The sequence below is a fragment of the Mustelus asterias genome, chromosome 19 (assembly GCF_964213995.1).
Source record: "Mustelus asterias chromosome 19, sMusAst1.hap1.1, whole genome shotgun sequence".
Classification (NCBI taxonomy): domain Eukaryota; kingdom Metazoa; phylum Chordata; class Chondrichthyes; order Carcharhiniformes; family Triakidae; genus Mustelus; species Mustelus asterias.
Window position 1 is genome coordinate 78,720,319 of NC_135819.1, and position 23,888 is coordinate 78,744,206.

Genomic DNA, 23,888 nt, shown 5'->3' on the forward strand with positions numbered 1-23,888 from the left:
CTTGTGGGGCACCGGTGTTGAGGATGATTGTGGAGGTGGTGGTGTTGCCTATCCTTACTGATTGTGGTCTGTGAGTTAGGAAGTCCAGGATCCTGTCACAGAGGGAGGCCCAGGCCACGGAGTTTGGAGATGAGTTTCGTAGGAATAATGGTGTTGAAGACTGAGCTGTATTCAATAAATAGGAGTCTGACAGAGGTGTCCTTGTTACCTAGGTGTTCCAGGTAGTTTGTGCACAGTAAGATCCTACAAACAGCAATGTGGTATTGACCCAATAATCTGTTGTTGTGATGTTCAATGGATAAATATTGGCCCCAGGACACTGCGGGGTTAACTCCATTCCTCCTTCTTAGATATTCATCTGGTATGTTATCTACGTTGATCTGAGAGGGAAGAAGGGGCCTTGCTTGAATGCTTGATGTGAAAGAGGGCTGCTCTGACAGTTAGCACTTAAGCAGAGAGTGTCCAGCATGGGAGTATCTGTCTGATTTTCTTGTGCTCCATTTCTGAAGTGGGAGTTTTTAAATTCCTTGGTGTGCGACGCGTGGATCATTGGCTGGGCCAGCATTTACTGCCCAACCCTAATTGCCCTTGAACTGAGTGGCTTGCTCGGCCATCTTAGGGTCGACTGCATTGCTGTAGCTCTGGAGTGACATGTCGGCCAGACCGGGTAAGGAAGGCAGATTTCCTTCCCTAAAGGACATGAGTGAACCAGATGGCTTTTTCCGACAATCGACAACGGTTTTATGGTCAACGTGAGACTTTCAAAGTTATTTTTCACCATCTGCAGTGGTGGGATTTGAACCTGTATCCCCGGAGTATTAACCTAGTCCAGTGACAATACCACAGGCTCGCCACTTCGCCAATGAACCCACAATGCTCTGATGCAGGGTAAGAGTGCTACCGAGAGAATACGAAATATTGAAGTTGGAATATTGATGAGCTAACCTTTCCTGGGATAGGAGAGTTTGTGAAGTGGAGCTGCCCCTCACCTCTTGTGTTTGTTGCCTCTCCCTGACCGTGTCTGGTGCCTGCCGTCCTGTGTTGGGCGCCCCCCCATGTTGGGCGTACCCATGAAGTTGCAATTGTTTCAAGTCATGTGTGTGCCATGTTAATGTGCATTTCCCCCATGGCAAAGTGCTTGGCACATTTACCATGTGCCAGGGTGACTTCTTGTACCTACTGTATCACATACAGTAATGGTGAACCATGTTGGTGTGCCATGTTGACACATGTTTGTCGGTGTACATTACAAGGTGTGTTCTGTTAACACATCTTGTCAGTATGTATTTAGCCTGCACTAACTGTGTACCTTGTCACTGTAAATGATTAATTCCAAATCTACCCAATCTTATACGATACTGAAACTACCACTCATTTGGGGAGTGATATCATATTAACAAGCTTCCCTGATGGTGTCATTCTCCAGACACAGTGCACAGTCTGTGTCGAGTTATCCAATATCAACCGAGATGGTGATGAGCCTCCACATTCCTTGCCTAGGGAAGGGTGGAGGGTGTGGGGAAAAGCAGCCAAGGTTCCTGTGGCTAATCATCCAATTGGAATCCTTGCTGGAAGGTGCAAACATCTGGTTGTGGAATGAGGGCAGGATCAGGCCTGATGCTGATAATCTTCCAGCATTCACTGTCTGGATTCAGACATTAAACAATGTTTATTTGGGCTGTGGGGGGAGGGGGGGGGGGGGCGGAAGCAGAAGGAGCTGCCAGAAACCTCAGATTGAGTCACTGCCTTAAGTGAGAAAAAAAAACAAGGTTTTAAGAATAAACTGACATCAAGGAACGGGAAACATATGGAGTCACTACCAAGATCTTGACGACAAACCCCATCCATCAAATGGCAGGATTTGAACCAACATGGTGTAGCCAGCGAGCAGCTGTCTAATACAATATGGCCAAGCAAAGAAACAACACTACTGTGGCCTGATGGGAAATGTGGCTAACTTCAGCACAGAAGGTTTTAACCCCAGGCTGCATATGTGTACTACACTGTTTCCTTGCAACAAATGTCTTTTGTTTTATGATGGTGTTTTACGATGGGTGATAGAGTCAGCAAGATACTGGACAATGGTTGTTTTCAAGGGAAAGTTTGACTATGACAAATCAGCAGGATTCCTGATAATAAAGGCAAAACACCGTGGAATCAGGAACAAAAACAGAAAATGCTGGAAAACCTTAGCAGGTCTGATAACATCTGTGGAGAGAGAATAGAGCTAATGCGAAATGTTGGCTCTATTCTCTCTCCACAGATGCTGTCAGACCGGCTGAGATTTTCCAGCATTTTCTGTTTTTGTTTCAGATAGTAAAGTCATTCTAATCAATCAATGGATCCAGAGGCTGATTTTAAATGCTAAGATAACTTAGGTCAACCCGCCTGGAATAAACCAATTAGGAAGATACATTTATGGCCAAAGTCTACATGCATGTGTTCAAGCCAGTCTCAGAAGAATAAATACTGGAGCTTTGAAGAACAGAATCAGAGAAGAGAAGAACTACAGAGGAAGAAGAAAGGAACCTCAAGCTGTAAGCTTGTTGAAGTCTGAACCCTCTCTATGCCTGACCAGCAGAAGAGGATAGAGACACCCCTACAGGTCCATTAGATAAGTCGTTAAAATCTATGTTTGTAAACTTATAATAGATTTATAGGGGAATAGAATCATTGTGATACAATAGAGAGTCAGTCTTGTAGTAGTTCCGGTTTGTTTTACATTTTCCTAATAAAGACATGATTCAATTCAAAGATAAAGTTTTTGTGCTTATCAATTAACTTGAGTAAGGGGCACAGTTAACAATGGTGACAGCGGCTCTTGTTAAAACAGGTTCAGGACAGGCCGGGGTCCCTGTGCAGCTGACCTCCACTGCAGGGGCTCAGTGCAAACCCCTAATGTACCTGTGGAGAGACACAAACAATGTTGCACATCAGCATTGACTGTCCCCTCATGGTATAAATGGTGGACTAATTGCCTTTAAACTCAGCAAATGCTGAGTTTAGTTAAGTAAGCTTATTTATTAGTCACAAGAAGGCTTACATTAACACTGCAATGAAGTTACTGTGAAAATCCCCGAGTCGCCACACTCTGGCGCCTAACCAGCACGTCTTTCAGACAGTGGGAGGAAACTGGAGCAACCGGAGGAAACCCATGCAGACACAGGGAGAACATGCAGACTCCGCACAGACAGTGACCCAAGCCGGGAATCGAACCCTGGCGCTGTGAGGCAGCAATGCTAACCATTGTGCCACCATGCCATTCAGATCCAGGGTTTTACATTTGCTAAAGGAAATAATACAAACATCAAAGTTACAGGCATGTTTTGCATTTGTACCAAATGACTTCCTCTTCTGTAAGAAAATCAAGTCAAAATATTAGCAGGGTTATGAGGGAAGGCCAGTAGGAGTGGAATTTCCCTTCCTTCTGAACTGTTACCTTTCCGTGACTCTGTTCTGTTTTCTGTATCAGATGTTGCCTCACCAGGAGGTGCAGACATCAAGGGAAGTAGCTGTCCACATTTAGCTCACTTTGAGAGATACAAAGCCTTGCCTTAACATGGGAGGAGGTTAAGTGAGGAGGAGCAAGAGCACAACTTTCATTTCTACAGCACGTCCTGATGTGATCTAATCACCCAAGTTGTTTAATAGGAGCCTTATCAAATAAAATTTAACACCCAGTTATATAAGGACATATTAAGTCATGATCTCATTGAATGGCAGAGCAGACTTGATGGGCCGAATGGCCTCACTTCTGCTCCTATGTCTTATCTCCTAGCACTACAATCGATTTTAAATTTCTCATCTCATTGTCAATAACCCTCCACGGCCTCACCACTCCCCATTTCTGTAATCAGCTCCCAGCCCCGCATTCCTGCGCTACTCCAATTCTAGCCTCTCGAACATCCCCGACAAAATGGTTCCAGTTTATTATTTATTTATTAGTCACAAGTAAGGTTTACATTAACACTGCAATGAAGTTACTGTGAAATTCCTCTAGTCATAGAAATCACAGAAACCGTACAGTACAGAAAGAGGCCATTCGGCCCATCGAGTCTGCACCGACCACATATCCCTACATATTTACCCCCTAATCCCTCTAACCTACGCATCTCAGGACACTAAGGGCAATTTTTAGCATGGCCAATCAACCTAACCCGCATATCTTTGGACTGTGGGAGGAAACCGGAGCACCCGGAGGAAACCCACGCAGACACGAGGAGAATGTGCAAACTCCACACAGACAGTGACCCAAGCTGGGAATCGAACCCAGGTCCCTGGAGCTGTGAAGCAGCAGTGCTAACCACTGTGCTACCGTGCCGCCCCACCGTCACCACAGTCCGGCGCCTATTTGGGTCAATGCAACTAACCAGCTCGTCTTTCAGAATGTGGGAGATTTTTAAGCTCTGTTAAAGAAAGGAAAGTGATGGTGAAGAGGTTTAGGGAGAGAATTCCCAATACAGGGATCTTATTGGCAGCTAAAAAAAACTACCAATATAGGTGGCATGGTAACACAGTGGTTAGCACTGCTGCTTCACAGCGCCAGAGACCTGGGTTCGAGTCCCAGCTTGGGTTACCATCAAGTCTGGCTCTGCCATTCAATGAGATCATGACTTAATATGTCCTTATATAACTGGGTGTTAAATTTTGTTTGATAAGGCTCCTAATTAAACAACTTGGGTGATTAGATCACATCAGGACGTGCTGTAGAAATGCAAGTTGTGCTCTTGCTCATCCTCACTTAACCTCCTCCCAACATGCAATTTGCATGTTCTCCCCATGTCTGCGTGGGTTTCCTCTGGGTCCTCCGGTTTCCTCCCACATTCTGAAAGACGTGCTGGTTAGTTGCATTGACCCAAACAGGTCAATGGCGTGGCGACGAGAGGAATTTCACAGTAACTTCATTGCAATGCTAATGTAAGCCTACTTGTGATTTATAATTTTAAAAATGTGGATTGTGATGTCCAACATGAATTTCTCTTTATGAATGCGAGAATGCTGAACCCAGCCAAGAAGATGGCACAGCCCAGGACAATATATCAGTTTGATTCACTACTTGCCCTTCTCCCCAAACTATTCCTATCAAAAATCAGTAGATTGTTGGGTATTGAGGGAATCGAGGAAGATGTTGAATGGGTGGGAAAGTGGAATTGAGATTGATCAGATCTTGTTGAATGGTGGAACCTTATGGGAAGGCGATGGTGTAATCGCTAGACTATTAATCCAGAAACTCAGTTAATGTTCTGGGGACCCGGATTCGAATCCCGTCACGGCAGGTGGTGGAATTTGTATTCAATAAAAAAATCTGGAATTAAGAACCTACTGGTGACCGTGGAACCATTGTCGAGTGTTGGAGCAACCCATCTGGTTCACTAATGTCCTTTAGGGAGGGAAATCTGCCGTCCTTACCCAGTCTGGCCTACATGTGACTCCAGAGCCACAGCAATGTGGTAGACTCTCAACTGCCCTCTGAAATGGCCCAGCAAGCTGTTCAGTTCAAGGGCAACTAGGGATGGAGAATAAATGCTGGCCCAGCCAGCGACTCCCATGTCCCACAAGGGCCAAATAGCCTACTCTGTGAGCCTATTCCTTACGTTCTTGCATTTCCCGAGTGTGCATTGATTTGAAGTGCAGCAGTATCTTTGAGCGTCTCTTGAGAATTGAAGATTTCCTGTGATGTCTATTTGTTCGTGACTTTGTAAGCATAGCGGTAAGATTTCCTGGAAAATCTTTTTAATGTATTTCTTTGAAATACTGCAATATTGGCAGAAGGATTTCCTGCTGTGTTTCTGGTGCTATAAAGTAAAAAAGTAAAGTTAAGTTTATTTATCAGTCACAAGTAAGGCTTACATTAACACTGCAATGAAGTTACCATGAAATTCCCCTAGTCGACACAGTCTGGCGCCTGTTCGGGTCAATGCACCTAACCAGCACGTCTTTCAGAATGTGGGAGGAAACCAGAGCACCCAGAGGAAACCCACGCAGACATGGGGAGAACGTGCAAACTCCACACAGACAGTGAACCAAGCTGGGAATCGAACCTGAGTCCCTGGCACTGTGAGGCAGCAGTGCTAACCACTGTGCCACCGTGCCACCCCATAGGCACACGGTGGCCAAAGGAAACCTTTTTCCCCCAATTAGATTGTCTAAATTCAACAAGGAAAAATATTTTCACTCATCAAGTACACATACAGAAAGATTAACTTGCCAACACCTGGGGTTTCATCATTTTACAAGCAACAAGATGTGGGGCAGAATTCTCCGGTCGCGCTGGTCTAAAAGCCGGAAATTCCCTGCCAACTGTTAATGGGGTTTCACATTTCCCGGAATCTGCCCGCAAAAATTCCAGTGATGGGCGGGATGGGAGAATTCCGGCCTTAATCTAATTATGAATGACTAATTGAATATTTTCTGTCAACCAATGTAAATTGTAAAAGTTTTTTTATAAACTTATGGAGTGGGACAAAGTATCTCTGCAGGAGGGGAAAAATGTGTCTGACAGAGTCATTATTAATTTTTCACAAGTTCCAAGTGGAGTTATTCCCATTTTTAAAGAGAGTAAAATCATTCTTCCAGAAGTGAGCAAGTGTGGCACGCTGGTTAGCACTGCTGCCTCACAGCGCCAGGAACCCGGGTTCGATTCCCAGCTTGGGTCACTGTCTGTCTGTGTAGAGTTTGCACATTCTCCTCGTGTCTGCATGGCTTTCCTCCCAGGTGCTCCAGTCCAAAGGTGTGTAGATGGGTTAGCCACGGTAAATGTGCTGGGCTATGAGGATAGGGTAGGGGGGGTGGGCCTGGGTAAGATGATCTTACTGAGAGCCGGTGCAGACTCGATGGGCTGAATGGCATTCTTCTGCACTGTTGTGGTTCTATGGTTCATGAGTGCCGGACACTCATATAAAGATATCCCACTTTATGTTGTTTTATAAGATATTTTTGCTGGAGTTCATGGACACAGCCCCTGTAATGACCTCGTCAAGACCCATGACGTTGGCCTCTTGGAGTATGAGCTCCCTGATTGAGGTAATGATTGCCCAATCAGAGAGTCTCTGGCTGCAACTGGAACGCAACAATCAATACAGGGGAGTTTCAGCAAAGTGTTCCCGCGATGAAATTACAAAGAGTTTAAAGTTCACTTATTAGTGTCTGTGTGCTGTTAATGTCAATCAGTCTGTTTCCAAGTACAGGCATAAAGTAGTTTTCCATAGTTCTAATAGGCAAGGGCAATGTGTTATTAAAGAAAAATGATTATGTATTCTATCACAATTGATTTTGAAATATACTCTGAATTCCTGTACACGGCAACCTGATGACTAAGACTCTGGGTCCAAGACCATTGGAAAGTTGATAAAGAACCAAAGACACATTAATTTGATGTCTCTTATTGCAGAAATGACAAAAAGAGATTTCAAGAGCAACTCGGGAAGATAAATCAGACTAGTTTGGAAATGTGATTGCAATTAAATTCTAAGGAGAAAGGGTCAGTAATCACAAAAAAAGGACCATCTGACTATGAACCTGAATAGTGGACTTGGAAATGAGGCAAATTAGCAGTCCAAAGATGTGTGGGTTAGATTGATTGGCCATGTTAAATTGACCCTAGTGTCAGGGGGATTAGCGGGATGAATAGCAGGGTTACGGGAATAGGGCCTGGGTGGGATTGTGGCTGCTGGCAGACTCGATGGGCTGAATGGTCTCCTTCTGCACTGTAGGGTTTCTATGATTCTATGAATTGTTACTTTGGCATGGTAAGGCATATGCACTTTTATGTTACAATACTCTTTGTTAGTCACATCAAATAATTCTCTGGGATATTGGGGGCGGCACGGTGGCCCAGTGGACAGCACTGCTGTCTCACAGCACCAGGGACCCGGGTTCAATTCTGGCCTCGGGTGACTGTGCGGAGTTTGCACATTCTCCCTTTGTCTGTGTGGGTTTCCTCCGGGTGCTCCGGTTTCCTCCCACAGTCCAAAGATGTGCGGGTTCGGTGGATTTGGCTGTGCTAAATTGTCCCTTAGTGTCAGGGGCACTAGCTAGGGTAAATACATGGGGTTCCGGGGATAGGGCCTGGGTGGGATTGTGGTCAGTGCAGACTCAATGGATCAAATGGCCTCCTTCTGCACTGTAGGGATTCAATGAAGATCTATAACCCAAATATCTTAATCCTGGAAGTTGTAGAGCTCTAGGTAAGACCCAGGCAGGAAAGATTAAAATGCAGAACTATGCTGCTTGATGTTTGAAAACAGTTAATCAGAGAAAGAAAACAGGATCTGCAGTGACAAAAGAGAAAACTGCATGTTCGCCTGGAGTGGAGGTGGAGGGTGAGGGAGCTTAGAGAGAGAATCAGTTAAAGACACAATGCCCCCCTGCTTCTAACCCATCTGCTATGGGAGTGATTAATGCTGACACACAGAATAATGTTCATTCACATACCTTAACAAAATACAGATAACTACACAGTTCCATTTTAAAAAAAACATTTTTTTTCCACTCAGTAAATTGCAATGTAAATCTTTTTCTGTTTTAAGTGTTTGTTTTCCCTGATATGAAAATATTTTGTTTCTGCTGGGACATGGCACTTTCTATTCAATGAACAGAGAACAATACAGCACAGGAACAGGCCCTTCGGCCCACCAAGCCTGTGCCAATATGCAATTTCTATCCCTCTTTTTGCCTCCCGTTCATGTGTCTATCAAGATACACCTTGGACGTTGCTAACGTGCCTGCTTCCACCACCTCCACTGGCAGTGCGTTCCAGGCTCCCACCACCCTCTGTGAAAAACTTTCCCCGCACGTCTCCCCTAAACTTACCCCCTCTCACCTTGAACCTGTGCCCCCTTGTAATTGACCCTTTCCACCCTGGGAAAAAGCCTCTGACTGCCCACCCTGTCTGTGCCTCTCCTAATTTTGTCGACCTCTATCAGGTCTCCCCTCAGCCTCTGTCTTTCCAGTGAAAACAATCCAGGTTTACCCAACCTCTCCTCATAGCCAACACCCTTGAGACCAGGCATGATGAACCTTCTTTGCACTTTCTCCAATGCATCCATGTCCTTCTGATAGTGTGGTGACCAGAGCAGCATGTAATATTCCAATTGTGGCCCAACTAAAGTTTTATACAGCTGTAACATAACTTGCCAACTTTCATACCCAACCATTTGATATTACAAACCACTCCTGAAAAATTAAACTTTCAACCTACAAACTGCTACGTGCCTCTACTTGCTCACTATCTAGATCATTATACCAAACCCAGGAAAAAGGGAACCCTGTCACTCTGTACCAGCTTATTAGAATCTATGCATGCCCGCGCAACTCTCTGCTCATCGTTGGAAGGTGATGCTCTCTCTCAGACAAATCACTAACAACAACCTGCACTTGCATTCCACCTTCAATGTCGTCAAACACCCCACAGGAGTATTATACTTGGAGGCACAATGACACCGAGCCACATAAGGAGATGTTAAGGCAGAGAAATAGCCTTAATGAAGCATCTTAAAGGATGAAAGTGAGGCAGAGAGGTTTAGGGAGGGAATCTCTGAGCTTGGGGAAGGCTTGGGTGGTGGAGCCACTAAAACTGGGCCTCTCCATAAACCAGAATTAGAGAAGTGGAAAGTTCTGAGGAATTCATTACTACTTCAGCTGTAACATATGCCTCCACAAGACCTTTTCTTTTGTCCCTAATTGGCCTCACTTACCTTTTTTACCATCTACATGTTGATAAAATATATTCGTGCTCCAAAGTTATCTGGACAAGCTGAGTGAATGGGCAAATCCATGGCAGATACAATATAATGTGGATAAATGTGAGGGTTATCCACTTCTGTAGCAGAAACAGGAAGGCAGATTATTATCTGTGGGTATAGATTAACAGAGGGGATGTGCAATGAGACTTGGTGTCCTTGTACACCAGACACTGAAGGTAAGCATGTAGGTGCAGCCGGCGGTAATCACGACAAATGATATGTTGGTCTTCAGAGTGAAAGGATTTGAATGTAGGAGCAAGAGTGTCTTGCTGCAATTATACACGGCCTTGCTGAGACCACATCTGGAATATTATGCGCAGTTTTGGTCTCGTTATCTGAGGAAAGGTGTTCTTGCTATTGAGAGAGTGCAGCAAAGGTTTACCAGACTGATTCCTGGGATGGCGGGACTGACCGTATGAGGAGAGATTGAGTCAGTTAGGATTATATTTGCTGGAATTCAGAAGAATGAGGGGGGGGATCTCATAGAAATCTATAAAATTTTAACAGGACTAAACAGGGTTGATGCAGGAAGGATGTTCCCAATGGTCGGGGAAGTCCAGAACAAGGGGGTTACAGTTGAAGAATAAGGGGTAAACTATTTAGGATTGAGATAATGAGAAATCTCTTCACCCAGAGAGTGGTCAGCCTGTGGAATTCGCTACCACAGAAAGTAGCTGAGGCCAAAACATTGTATGTTTTCAAGGAGTTAGATAAAGCTCTTGGGGTGAAAGGGATCAAAGGATGGGGGGGTGGTGGTGGGGGCAGGATCGGGCAATTGAGTTGGATGATCAGCCATGATCATAATGAATGGTGTAGCAGGCTCGAAGGGCCGAATGGCCTCCTCCTGCTCTGACTTCCTTTGTTTCTAATGTATCCTCCTACTTTTGTCATGTCTTTCATTCCCCTTTTTCGATATTGATACTTTCTGTCTTCAGCCTGGATCTCTTGTGTATTATGAATCTTACATTTGCGATAAGCCTCCTTTTTATGTTTCATTAAAATTTTTATATCTTTAATTCTTTTTGCCAATCACCTTAACTAAAGGTGACTGGAGAGAATGTTGTTTACGTATTGAGTGGTTAGGAGCTGGAATGCGCTGGCTGAGTTATGTGCTGGAGGCTGATTCAATTGTGGTTTTCAAAAGAGAACTCGCTCGAACAGCTAAAGATTAAAAAATTGCAGGCTTATGGGGAAAGGGTGGGGATGTGAGGCTAGGTGTGTTGCACTTGCAGAGAGCCGGCTCAGACTCAATGGTCCAAATGGCTTTTTTATGGGTGTCATGCACATTGTACCATGAATTTTCAGTCAAACACTTTTAACAACTTGTTTGTGTCGAGTTTTTCAAATGCCTGCTGCAAATCATGTGAGCTTTGGTATTTGAGCGACAGATGGTAGCAAGTCATAGTCAAATACCGAATTAAATATGGGCATCTATTGGTATGCGGGAAATTCACACATCTCTTTGCTTAAGGATGGGCCAACGCAAAATATCATGGAGTTGTCAGACTGCCTACCTACATGACTCGTACTGAGAGAAAGTGACAATTGAAATCAATAACACAGGATGTGATATCAACAGAAACACCATCCCTAAAGTCACATGGGCCAGCCATGTTTTTTTGACTGCTTTTAAGGATCAACTATTCACCAACAGTTGTTCAGAGAGCCTGAGCACAAACTAGTCATCAAACAGCCAAGGTAATTAACAGCAATACCTTGAAAATGGGAGAACCCAACAAAGAGAAGGACTCTTCCACCCCGCCCACCACCCCCTCCTCCCCCACCCCAGCCTATTTTGGTTTGAATTTCACCCGAGTACCAACTCGCTACCTATCCAACCACACAACATGCAATGAACCCTTCACTTTACAAGACTCGCCCTTCAACTTTAAAGCCTTGAAACCATCCATGATACCAGCTGCCTTGTGGGAGACTGGAAGTTGACTGAGCGAACTGTAATCTCCATTACTTTCAAAATGTTTTGTATGGAACGCGGTGTGTGTCCTTTTTACCTCTTTGAGTGTTCATAAATCATAGAATCCCCACAGTGCAGAAGGAGGCCATTCGGCCCCTCGAGTCTGCACCAACAACAATCCCACCCAGGCCCTATCCCCATAACCCCATGCATTTACCCTGCTAATCCCTCTGACATTAAGGGGCAACTGAGCATGGCCAATCCACCTAACCCACACATCCTTGGACTTGGGAGGAAACCGGAGCACCCGGAGGAAACCCACGTAGACACGGGGAGGCCATGCAAATTCCACACAGACTGTGACCCAAGCTGGGAATTGAACCTGGCTCCCTGGCACTGTGACACAGCAGTGCTAACCACTGTACCACTGTGCCACCCATTACTTTCACATGTGTCCAATCTGTTTGTTTGTGTGTGTGTTTGTATGTGTGTGTGGTCACGCTGCATTTAATTCAGGGTAAGAACATAATAAAAACATAAGAAATAGGAGCAGGAGTAGGCCATCTAGCCCCTCAAGCCTGCTCCACCATTCAATAAGATCATGGCTGATCTGATAGTGGATTCAGTTCCACATACCCGCCCGCTCCCCATAACCCTTAATTCCCTTAATGGTTAAAAATCGATCTATCTGTGACTTAAACACATTTAACGAGGTAGCCTCTACTGCTTCATTGGGCGGAGAATTCCAAAGATTCACTACCCTCTGGGAGAAGTTCCTCCTCAACTCTGTTCTAAATTGACTCCCCCGTATTTTGAGGCTATGCCCCCGAGTTCTTGTTTCCATTGTAAGTGGAAATAACCTCGCTGCTTCTACCCTGTCTAGCCCCTTCATTATCTTATATGTCTCTATAAGATCTCCCCTCAACCTTCTAAACTCCAATGAGTACAGGCCCAGTCTACTCAATCTCTCCTCATAAGCTAACCCCCTCATCTCTGGAATCAACCTGATGATTCCTGTATAATTGCAGCAAGACATCCTCCTACTCTTGCACTCGAACCCTCTCGCTATGACGCCCAACGTACCGTTTGCCTTCTTTACCATCTGTCGCACCTGCATGTTTACCTTCAGCAACTGGTGTACAAGGACACTCAGGTCTCATTGCACATTCCCCTCAATCTGTACCATTCCGATAATAATAATCTGTCTTCCTATTATTGCTACCAAAGTGGATAACCTCACATTTATCCACATTATACAGCATCTGCATTGCTATTGCCCACTCACTCAGCCTGTCCAAAACACGCTGAAGCATCTCTGCATCCTCCTCACATCTCACCCACCCACCCAGCTTGGTCATCTGCAAATTTGGAGTTATTGCATTTGTTTTCCTCATCTGTATCATCAATATATATCGTGAATAGCTGCGGTAAAAGCAAAATACTGCGAATGCTGGAATCTGAAACAAAAACAGAAAATGCTGGAAAATCTCAGTAGGTCTGACAGCATCTGTGGAGAGAGAATAGAGCCAATGTTTTGAGTCTGGATGACCCTTCGGCAGAGCTGATCCCTTGGTACCCCACTCGTCACTGCCTGCCATTTGGGAAAAGACCCGTTTGTTCCTACACTTTCATAAAATCATAGAATCCTATAGTGCAGAAGGAGGCCATTTAGCCCATCGAGCCTGCACAACCACAATCCCATCCTGACCCTATCTCCATAACCCAATGCATTTACCTTAGCTAGTCCCCCTGGCACTAAGGGGCAATTTTGTTTCCCTTCTGCCAATCAGTATTGTGTCCATCTCAGTACACTACCCCCAATCCCATGTATTTATTACACGCTAATCTCTCATGTGGGTTGAAAATTCACCAGTTCTGATGGTACTGGTTGGGGAATGAATGTGAGCCAGTTCACCAGAAGCTATGATCTTAGAAAAAGGGCCACCAGATTTCCTTTACATTTATCTGTACAATGCATACGGAGCAACATCTCAACTGAAATATGCCAGTTGCAACAATGCATCACTCCGTCTCAGTGCTGTATCGAGGTATCAGTCCAATGAATCTTTGAACCAAAGTAATTCAAGTCAATAATGTCATAATACAAAAATGCTTTGTTTCCATTGCATTACTCTTTAATTTGCCGACACCACATAGATAATTATCCAGGAGAGAAGCTGGGAATGCAGTACATTTCCAATGTCATTCTCTGTCTTGTTGAATCATCTTTTCCACGGTTCATGCCTCCCCCTCCATCGCACCAAGAAAGCAAAAAAAATGTTTGACGTTTGGGAGCGGTTTTCTCTGAAATGGCGGAGACTGAGGGGTGTAAAGTTATGAGTTAGAATGGGATCAGAAGGAGATATTTTCCTCAGCAGTGAAGACAATAACCGGGAGACCTGGATTTAAAGTCATTGGCAGAAGGGTTTTTAGAGAGGAATTGAGAAATGTTTTCACTCAGAGTGGTGGGGGTGAGGGGGGAGGTGGGTGGGTGTAGGGGGGTCTGGTACTCACTGCCTGAAAAGCAGAAACCCTCATCGCATTTAAAAATAAACACCTGGATACGCACTTGAAGAACCTGAACCTACACGACCCCAGGCCAAGAGCTGGAAGGTGGATTTAGACCTTTTTCAGCTGGCATGGGTGCAATGGGCTGAATGGCCTCCATCTCTGCCATAAATGCTTTTCTGTTTTGTGTTACTGGTGGAATATTCTCTCCTACCCAGTTCGTCATGAGCACAATGCTATCCTGCCACTCCACAGGTTTCCAAATTATATCAATTTTACATCAGAATCCACAATTTTAAATCCGAACCTTTCTATGGCTGATGCCTGGAAAGTACTTTGCTAATTGGTTACACCCGTTGCAGTGCTCCTGTATATTTGCAATCCGCAGTCGTGAATGGGCCAGCAAGCCCAAAAAATGAGGGATTTATACAATCATCACTGAAAGATATTGATCAGCTTTGCTTTGTAGAACTAAAGTACATGGATTGGGAGGGAAGACTGAAAGTTGGATTTAAACAGTATTTGTTCTGTGTTCTTTCCCTTGAGTCAATCTGTTGTTGTCGACAAAAAGACACCTAGTTTGGTAATTCCTTCCGTACAAAGGCGTGTTTGATGGTTGAGCTACCCTTTTACATTTTTAAAAAAGTTAATTGATTATTGCCACAAGTAAGCCTACACTTAACACTGCAATGAAGTTACTGTGAAAATCCCCTAGTCGCCACAGTCCAGCGCCTGTTCGGGTACACTGAGGGAGGATTTAGCATGGCCAATGCACCCTAACCAGCACGTCTTTCGGACTGTGGGAGGAAACCAGAGCCACCGGAGGAAACCCACGCAGACACGGGGAGAACGTGCAAACTCCACACAGACAGTGACCCAAGCCGGGAATCGAACCCGGATCCCTGACGCTGTGAGGCAGCAGTGCTAACCCACTGTGCCATCGTGCCGCCCCATAATTAAAGCATATTTGCTTACCCTGGCCTTGCAAGCATGGCTTCCTCCCTTTATTTTGATTTGATTTATTATTGTCACATGTAAAGTATTGTTTCTTGCGCACTATACAGACAAAGCATACCATACATAGAGGAGGAAAGGAGAGAGTGCAGAATGTAGTGTTACAGTCATAGCTAGGGTGTAGAGAAAGATCAACTTAATGCGAGGTAGGTTCATTCAAAAGTGATTGACAACAGTAGGGAAGAAGCTGTTCTTGAATCGGTCGGTACGTGACCTCAGACTTTTGTATCTATTTCCCGACAGAAGGAGGTGGAAGACAGAATGTCCGGGGTGCGTGGGGTCCTTAACTATGCTGGCTGTTTTGCCGAGGCAGTGGGAAATGTAGACAGAGTCAATGGATGGGAGGCTGGTTTGCGTGATGGATTGGGCTACATTCACAACGTTTTGTAGTTCCTTGCAGTCTTGGGCAGAGCAGGAGCTGGTTTGAGTGATGGATTGGGCTAGGGTCTTTACCTGATTTACCTGACTATTTTGGGTCTTTACCTGATTTGTAATTGTGAATAGAAATCTGGCTAAAAGATCCAGTTGCCACATTTATTGGTAGAAATTTGGTGAAGATCAGAAAGACATTTGTTAAAGGGAAGCCTATGTTAAAACACAGGACTTCAATCATTGCAATAAGATTAGAAAATGCATTTTTATTTATAATTGATGAGAGCCATTAGTTCAGTTGGTTAGCATCCAGTTCAGATCAACACCATGGGCACAGAGCTCAAACCTCAATCTCCCTCGTTCCACTGAAAGTAAAAAGAAATCACAACATTTGGCGTGTGTTTCATTGAATAATTGCCAAGCACCTGCCTTCGGAAAGAGAACGCAAAGAGGAGCAGTGATTATAATAACATGGCATCAAAGTGGTCTAATATGGCTTCCAGCAACCTTTCTCCCTATTCCAGGAGTGCTGCAATTCTCTCCACTTTAATGCTCTCTAATCTATATGCGTTGGGGGGAAGGGAGGGAGAGAGAGAGAAAAAAAGGTATTGAAGAAAGTGGAGTAATCTTGCCAGCAGTGATCAAAACAATGAATTCAGAACCATTCTCAATCAAACTGCTTTTATACAATAAATCAGAAATGAATAAGAATGTTTCCCCAGTAGCTGATCAAAGACTGTCCCATTCAGCTATGTTCTGTACCAAAAGTAACCTGATACTTTAGTTCAGAAGCTAGAAATACTAGTTTGTGAAGGAATAGTGCAGGGCGCTGATAGCTTTTATCTGCGATGAAGGTAGTTTATTTGCCTTTAATATAAAACCTTAACTCTTCATTGATCAAGTAAGAAGCCTCACAACACCAGGCGCTGCTCCGAAAGCTTGTGCTACCAAATAAACCTGTTGGACTTTAACCTGGCGTGAGACTTCTTACTGTGCCCACCCCAGTCCAATGCCGGCAACTCCACTTCATTGATCAAGGCAGCTTTTAACCCCATTGTAGCGGCCTTTGCTTATCTAAAAACATTTATCCAGGATACGCATGCCAAGTGAAACATGAAGGTGTGTTTACAGTGTGGCTGAAAGGCCATTTAGAATTGCACAATGGGGTGAAGGAGACAAAATAACTCTGAAGCGAATCAAAAGTGACATGTACCTGCTGCCATTTCTCATTGTCAGAAAGATGACGAACTGTGTTTTATTTGAAAGCATGTTATTGTCTTCCCTTCTGTGTTTGTAGTGCCTGTGGGGACAGGTGACCAGTCCCACCCCAACTGGTTCCAACAGATTACAGATTGAGTGGAGATATTTTCAATTTGCAGTCGCTGGAAAAATCCAGCCTTTTTTTTTGTTTGTGCCATTCAATTGTTTCACTACCCAATGGAGAGCATGCCTCGAAATATCACTGCCTCCTGCCCTTTATTACAGTCCAGTCGGTTAGTTAAATGAGCGACAATGATATACTTACTGTGGAATGCAAAAAGCAGGTCTCAGTGGAAATGCGGGAGAACCAATTCTCAGGGGCCTCCCCCGCACTGCAGGAAAGAGGAGAGACTAAATCAGTTAGGATTATATTCACTGGAGTTTAGAAGAGTGAGAGGGGATCTCATAGAAACTTATAAAATTCTAACAGGGTGAGACAGGGTAGATTCGGAAAGAATGTTGCCAATGGTGAGGGAGTCCAGAACTTTCTTCACCCAGAGAGTGGTGAATGTGTGGAATTCACTACCACAGAATGTAGTTGAGGCCAAAATGTTGTCAGATTTCAAGAAGAAATTAGATATAGCTCTTGGGGCTAAAGGGATCAAGGGATATGGGAGGAAAGGGGACTCCGAATATTGAATTCGATGATCAGCCATGATCAAAATGAATGGCAGAGCAGGCTCGAAGGGCCGAATGGCCTACTCCTGCTTCTAGTTTCTATGTTTTTCCAGTGGCATGATTCCATTATTGTATCTAGTGGTGCCCTCCAGCACTGAGCTGACATAGGCACCAAAGACATAGGTAGGAAAAGGGATGGGGATGTAAGGCAAAAATTCAGGGAGTTAGGGTGGAAGCTTGGAGCTAGAACAAACATAGTTGTTATCTCCGGTTTGTTACCCGTGCCACGTGCTAGCGAGGAGAGGAATAGGGAGAGAAGGCAGTTGAACATGTGGCTACAGGGATGGTGCAGGAGGGAGGGATTCAGATACCTGGATAATTGGGGGTCATTCTGGGGTAGGTGGGACCTCTACAAACGGGATGGACTACACCTGAACCCGAGGGGTACCAATATCCTGGGGGAGAAATTTGCTAATGCTCTTCGGGAGGGTTTAAACTAATTCAGCAGGGGGATGGGAACCTGAATTATAGCTCCAGTGCACAGGAGGTTGAGAGTGGTGAGGCCATGAATAAGGTTTCAAGGTCGCAGGAGTGTACCGGCAGGCAGGGAGGTGGTTTTAAGTGTGTGTACTTCAACACCAGGAGCATCCGGAATAAGGTGGGTGAACTTGCAGCATGGGTTGGTACCTGGGACTTCGATGGTGTGGCCATCTCGGAGACATGGATAGAGCAGGGACAGGAATGGTTGTTGCAGGTTCCGGGGTTTAGATGTTTCAGTAAGATCAGGGAGGGTGGTAAAAGAGGGGGAGGTGTGGCATTGTTAGTCAAGGACAGTATTACGGTGGCAGAAAGGACGTTTGATGAGGACTTGTCTACTGAGGTTCTATGGGCTGAGGTTAGAAACAGGAAAGGAGAGGTCACCCTGGTGGGAGTTTTCTATAGACCTCCGAAAAGTTCCAGAGATGTAGAGGAAAGTATTGCAAGGATGATTCTGGATAGGAGCGAAAGTAACAGGGTAGTTGTTATGGGGGACTTTAACTTTACAAATATTGACTGGAAAAGCTATAGTTCGAGTACTTTAGTTGGGTCAGTTTTTGTCCAATGTGTGCAGGAGGGTTTCCTGACATAGTATGTAGATAGGCCAACAAGAGGCGAGGCCACATTGGATTTGGTACTGGGTAATGAACCAGGCCAGGTGTTAGATTTGGAGGTAGGTGAACACTTTGGTGATAGTGACCACAATTTGGTTATGTTTACTTTAGCGATGGAAAGGGATAGGTATATACCGCAGGGCAAGAGTTATAGTTGGGGGAAAGGAAATTATGACGCGATTAGGCGAGATTTAGGATGCATAGGATGTGGAAGGAAACTGCAGGGGATGGGCCCAATTGAAATGTGGAGCTTGTTCAAGGAACAGCTTCTGCGTGTCCTTGATAAGTATGTACCTATCAGGCAGGGAGGAAGTGGTCGAGCGAGGGAACCGTGGTTTACTAAAGAAGTTGAATCTCTTGTGAAGAGGTAGAAGGAGACTTATGTAAAGATGAGACATGGAGGCTCAGTTAGGGCGCTTGAGAGTTACACGTTAGCCAGGAAGGACCTAAAGAGAGAGCTAAGAAGAGCCAGGGGGGGACATGAGAAGTCTTTGGCAGGTAGGATCAAGGAAAACCCTAAAGCCTTCTATAAGTATGTCAGGAATATTAGAATGACTAGGGTAGGATTAGGGCCAGTCAAGGACAGTAGTGGGAAGTTGTGCGTGAAGTCCAAAGAGATAGGAGAGGCGCTAAATGAATATTTTTTGTCAGTATTCACTCAGGAAAAAGACAATGTTGTCGAGGAGAATACTGAGATACAGGCTATTAGACTAGACAGGATTGAGGTTCATAAGGAGGAGGTGTTAGCAATTCTGGAAAGTGTGAAAATAGATAAGTCCCCTGGGCCGGATGGGATTTATCCTAGGATTCTCTGGGAGGCTAGGGAGGAGATTGCAGAGCCTTTGGCTTTGATCTTTATGTCGTCATTGTCTACAGGAATATTGCCATAAGACTGGAGGATAGCAAATGTTGTCCCCTTGTTCAAGAAGGGGAGTAGAGACAACACTGGTAATTATAGGCCAGTGAGCCTTACTTCTGTTGTGGGCAAAGTTTTGGAAAGGATTATAAGAGATAGGATTTATAATAATCTAGAAAGGAATAATTTGATTAGGAATAGTCAACACGGTTTTGTGCCTCACAAACCTTATTGAGTTCTTTGAGAAGGTGACCAAAGAGGTGGATAAGGGTAAAGCAGTTGATGTGTATATGGATTTCAGTAAAGCGTTTGATAAGGTTCCCCACGGTAAGCTATTGCAGAAGATACGGAGGCATGGGATTGAGGGTGATTTAATGGTTTGGATCAGGAATTGGCTAGCTGTAAGAAGACAGAGGGTGGTGGTTGATGGGAAATGTTCATCCTGGAGTTCAGTTACTAGTGGTGTACCACAAGGATCTGTTTTGGGGCCACTGCTGTTTGTTATTTTTATAAATGACCTGGATGAGGGCGTAGAAGGATGGGTTAGTAAATTTGAGGATGACACTAAAGTCGGTGGAGTTGTGGAGAGTGCGGAAGGATGTTGCAGGTTACAGAGGGACATGGGTAAGCTGCAGAGCTGGGCTGAGAGGTGGCAAATGGAGTTTAATGCGGAAAAGTGTGAGATGATTCACTTTGGAAGGAGCAACAGGAATACAAAGTACTGGGCTCATGGTAAGATACTTGGTAGTGTGGATGAGCAGAGAGATCTCGGTGTCCATGTGCATAGATCCCTGAAAGTTGGCACCCAGGTTGATAGGGTTGTTAAGAAGGCGTACGGTGTGTTAGCTTTTTTTGGTAGAGAGATTGAGTTTCGGAGCCATGAGGTCATGTTGCAGCTGTACAAAACTCTGGTGCGGCCGCACTTGGAGTATTGCGTACAGTTCTGGTCGCCGCATTATAGGAAGGATGTGGAAGCATTGGAAAGCGTGCAGAGGAGATTTACCAGGATGTTGCCTGGTATGGTGGGAAGGTCTTATGAGGAAAGACTGAGAGACTTGAGGCTGTTTTCGTTAGAGAGAAGAAGCTCAAGAGGTGACTTAATAAGGCATATAAGGTAATCAGAGGATTAGATAGGGTGGACAGTGAGAGCCTTTTTCCTCGGATAGTGATGGCTAGCACGAGGGGACATAGCTTTAAATTGAGGGGTGAGAGATATAGGACAGATGTCAGAGATAGGTTCCTTACTCAGAGAGTAGTAAGGGCGTGGAATGCCCTGCCTGCAGCAGTAGTGGACTCGCCAACATTAAGGGCATTTAAATGGTCTTTAGATAAACATATGGATGATATTGGAATAGTGTAGGTTAGAGGGGCTTTAGATTGGTTTCACAGGTCGGCGCAACATCGAGGGCCGAAGGGCCTGTTCTGCGCTGTAATGTTCTATGTTCTATGACTGGCATTTGCAGGTTTGAGGGAGGGCATTTTAATTTTGTAGGTCAACCAGTCATTTGCCTTGATACAACTCTCTTACGCGGCACGGTAGCACAGTGGTTAGCACTGCTGCCTCACAGCTCCAGGGACCTGGGTTCGATTCCCGGCTTGGGTCACTGTCCGTGTGGAGTTTGCACATTCTCCCCGTGTCTGCGCGGGTTTCCTCTGGGCGTTCTGGTTTCCTCACACAGTCTGAAAGACCTGCCAGACCTGGTTAGATGCATTGACCCGAACAGGCACCGAAGTGTGGCGACTAGGGGAATTTCACAGTAACTTCATTGCAGTGTTAATGTAAGCCTTACTAAGAAATAAACTTTACAGGCCATCCAGAAAACTCCAGAGCCCCTGTGTACATTGAAACTGCCTCCTTTAACTCAACAATACATTCAATGTGTAAAGTTTATTTATTAGTGTCACAAGTAGGCTTACATTAACACTGCAATGAAGTTACTGTGAAAATCCCAGAGTCGCCACACTCTGGCACCTGCCCGGATATACCGAGGGAGAACTTAGCACGGCCAATGCACCTAACCAGCATGTCTTTCGGAGGAAACCGGAACACCCGGAGGGAATCCACGCAGACATTGGGGAGAATGTGCAAACTCCACGCACAGTCACCCCAGCCGGAATTGAACCCGCGTCCCTGATGCTGTGAGGCAGCAGTGCTAACCACTGTGCCACCATGCCGCCCTAGCACCTCACATTGTGGAGTCAGTCTGTTTCTAATTGAATGAAACCTTTTATTGAATTTTTTCTTATGACGTATACCTTATTGGCAAGGCCAACATCTATTTCCCAGACTTAATTGCCCTTGAAAGGACTAATCGTGAGCCAGTTTCTCAATCTGCTCCAGTCCAAATGGTGTTGGTCCTGTTGGGGAGGCAGTAAGAGGAGTTTGACCCAGTGACAGTGAAGGAAGCACATTGGGGGGGGGCAAATCTCCCAAGAAAATTCAAAGTGTTGAATTTGAAAAACTGGAGTAAGTCCCGCTGGTTTTTGTTAGTGGGATTTTCAAAATGAATCTCCCACATTCTGCACTGCAGAGTGCACCGGTGTGAATCACGTGCAAAATCAGTGGGCGGGGCCTATTCCCGCTAGAGGGGCCGGCAGTGGCTGAGCGGGCCACTGCGCACGCGCCGATCTCTAAGGCTTCCCGATCGCTAGCCAGCTCAATCGCTGGCCAGCCCCCGCAACGCTGCCTCTCCGACCCCCTCCCCCTCCCCCCAGCCCCCTGAACTTGTCCGGGTCAGCCTCGATCTCTCCCACCCCCGGCCTGCCTCGATCTCTCCGCCCCCACCCTAATGTCCAGCCCCGATTGCTGCCCTTGCTCCCTCTGTCACTGATCCCTCTGCAGAGTGGCAACGGGGGGCCCACCCCCTTTACACTGCCCGATGGGCAGTGCCAAGGTATCCACTGGTACACACTGCTGCTGCCATACGCTGTTGGTGAGGGATTGAATATTAATTAAGTATGTAAGGGAGAAAGGATGTACTGATTGAGGACGAGGAGGTAGGGTGACAGGAGGTCTGTGTAGAAAATAAACACCAGTCAATTAGTCCCAACTTTATGTTTGGCAACCATAATTTCCATGTAATTAGCCTCAGTGCCACGAGTTTCAGATCCAGAAATAACCAACTCCTCAGTTTCCATATGGCATCACAGATAGATTTACCATAATGATGGGTCTTCCTCTTTCCTCTCTGCACTTGTTCCTCTTCAGATCTAAGCAACTTCTTGCACTGGTTCTTATTTAGATTGGTTTTCAAAAATCCAGTATGAAGCCAGCAATTTTGCTACCAGGATAACGGAGGTGGATGCAGCACTGTAAGTGCTGCCAGAATCTGAACAGAATGAGTAAGTGCCTTTAACATCCCTCCATACCTTTCCCCCCTCCATATCTCTTATCATCTCCTTCAAGCCCACAACTCCTCGAGGCCTCTGCGCTCCTCCAATTCTGGGCCACTTGCACAATTTTAATCTCTCCGCCCTCCACTCTGGAATTCCCTCTCCCCTTCCCTTGTTTACTTTAGACCCTCCTTAAACCCTGCCTCTTTTAGTCATCTGCCTACCATCTCTTTATACAACCATACAAGTTGTTTGTTCTATTGATCTACAATCCAGTGACAATACCAATACGCTACCACCTCCCCTAAAGTTATACTGCACTCATTACTGCACACTCAACACTGCCGCTGCAATAGCAATGCACTGGACTATTCCAAGATTTCAAATTGCAGGTCCTTACTTTTTTAAAAATTCATTCACTTAGAGATAGAGAAAGATCAACTTAATGCAAGGTAAGTCCATTCAAAAGTCTGACAGCAGCAGAGAAGAAGCTGTTCTTGAGTCGGTTGGTACGTGACCTCCGATTTTTGTATCTTTTTCCCGACGGAAGAAGGTGGAAGAGAGAATGTCCGGGGTGTGTGGGGTCCTTAATTATGCTGGCTGCTTTGCCGAGGCAGCGGGAAGTGTAGACAGAGTCAATGGATGGGAGGCTGGTTTGCGTGATGGATTGGGCTACATTCACGATCTTTAGTAGTTCCTTGTGGTCTTACCCCTCTAATCCCCTTAACCTACACATCTTGGGACTAAGGGGCAATTTAGCAATGGCCAATCCACCTAACCTGCTCACCTTTAGATATTGCATGACTGTGTTCATTTCTGAAAGGTTTGCAAAATAATGGGGATCACATCAGAGCCCTATCACAATCACTGTCGAACCGCTTTCTCAATCACACTCTCTCTGGAACACCCTCTCCCTCGCTTTGCTATTTTGTCACTATTGTTTTGGTCAGGGCTGCTCTGATCTTTCCTCTCTCATTCCCTCAAAAACTCCAGTTACTCTACCTTGCTCACATTTTCCCTCACTACCTCCCTTCTGTGTTGCAGTTATGGTTCACTGAAGCCTCCTGCCCCACCCACACCCCACACCTCTTTATTCTTTTCCAAAACCTCCATACCAT

The 23,888-nt window shown here is 45.2% G+C and overlaps 1 protein-coding gene across 2 annotated transcripts in view; it reads left to right on the forward strand.

Moving 5' to 3' along the window:
• Positions 1-23,888, forward strand: part of LOC144508084 (proline and serine-rich protein 2-like) — a 66,231-nt gene that overhangs the window by 2,260 nt on the left and 40,083 nt on the right. The gene's annotated exons all lie outside the window — the stretch shown is intronic.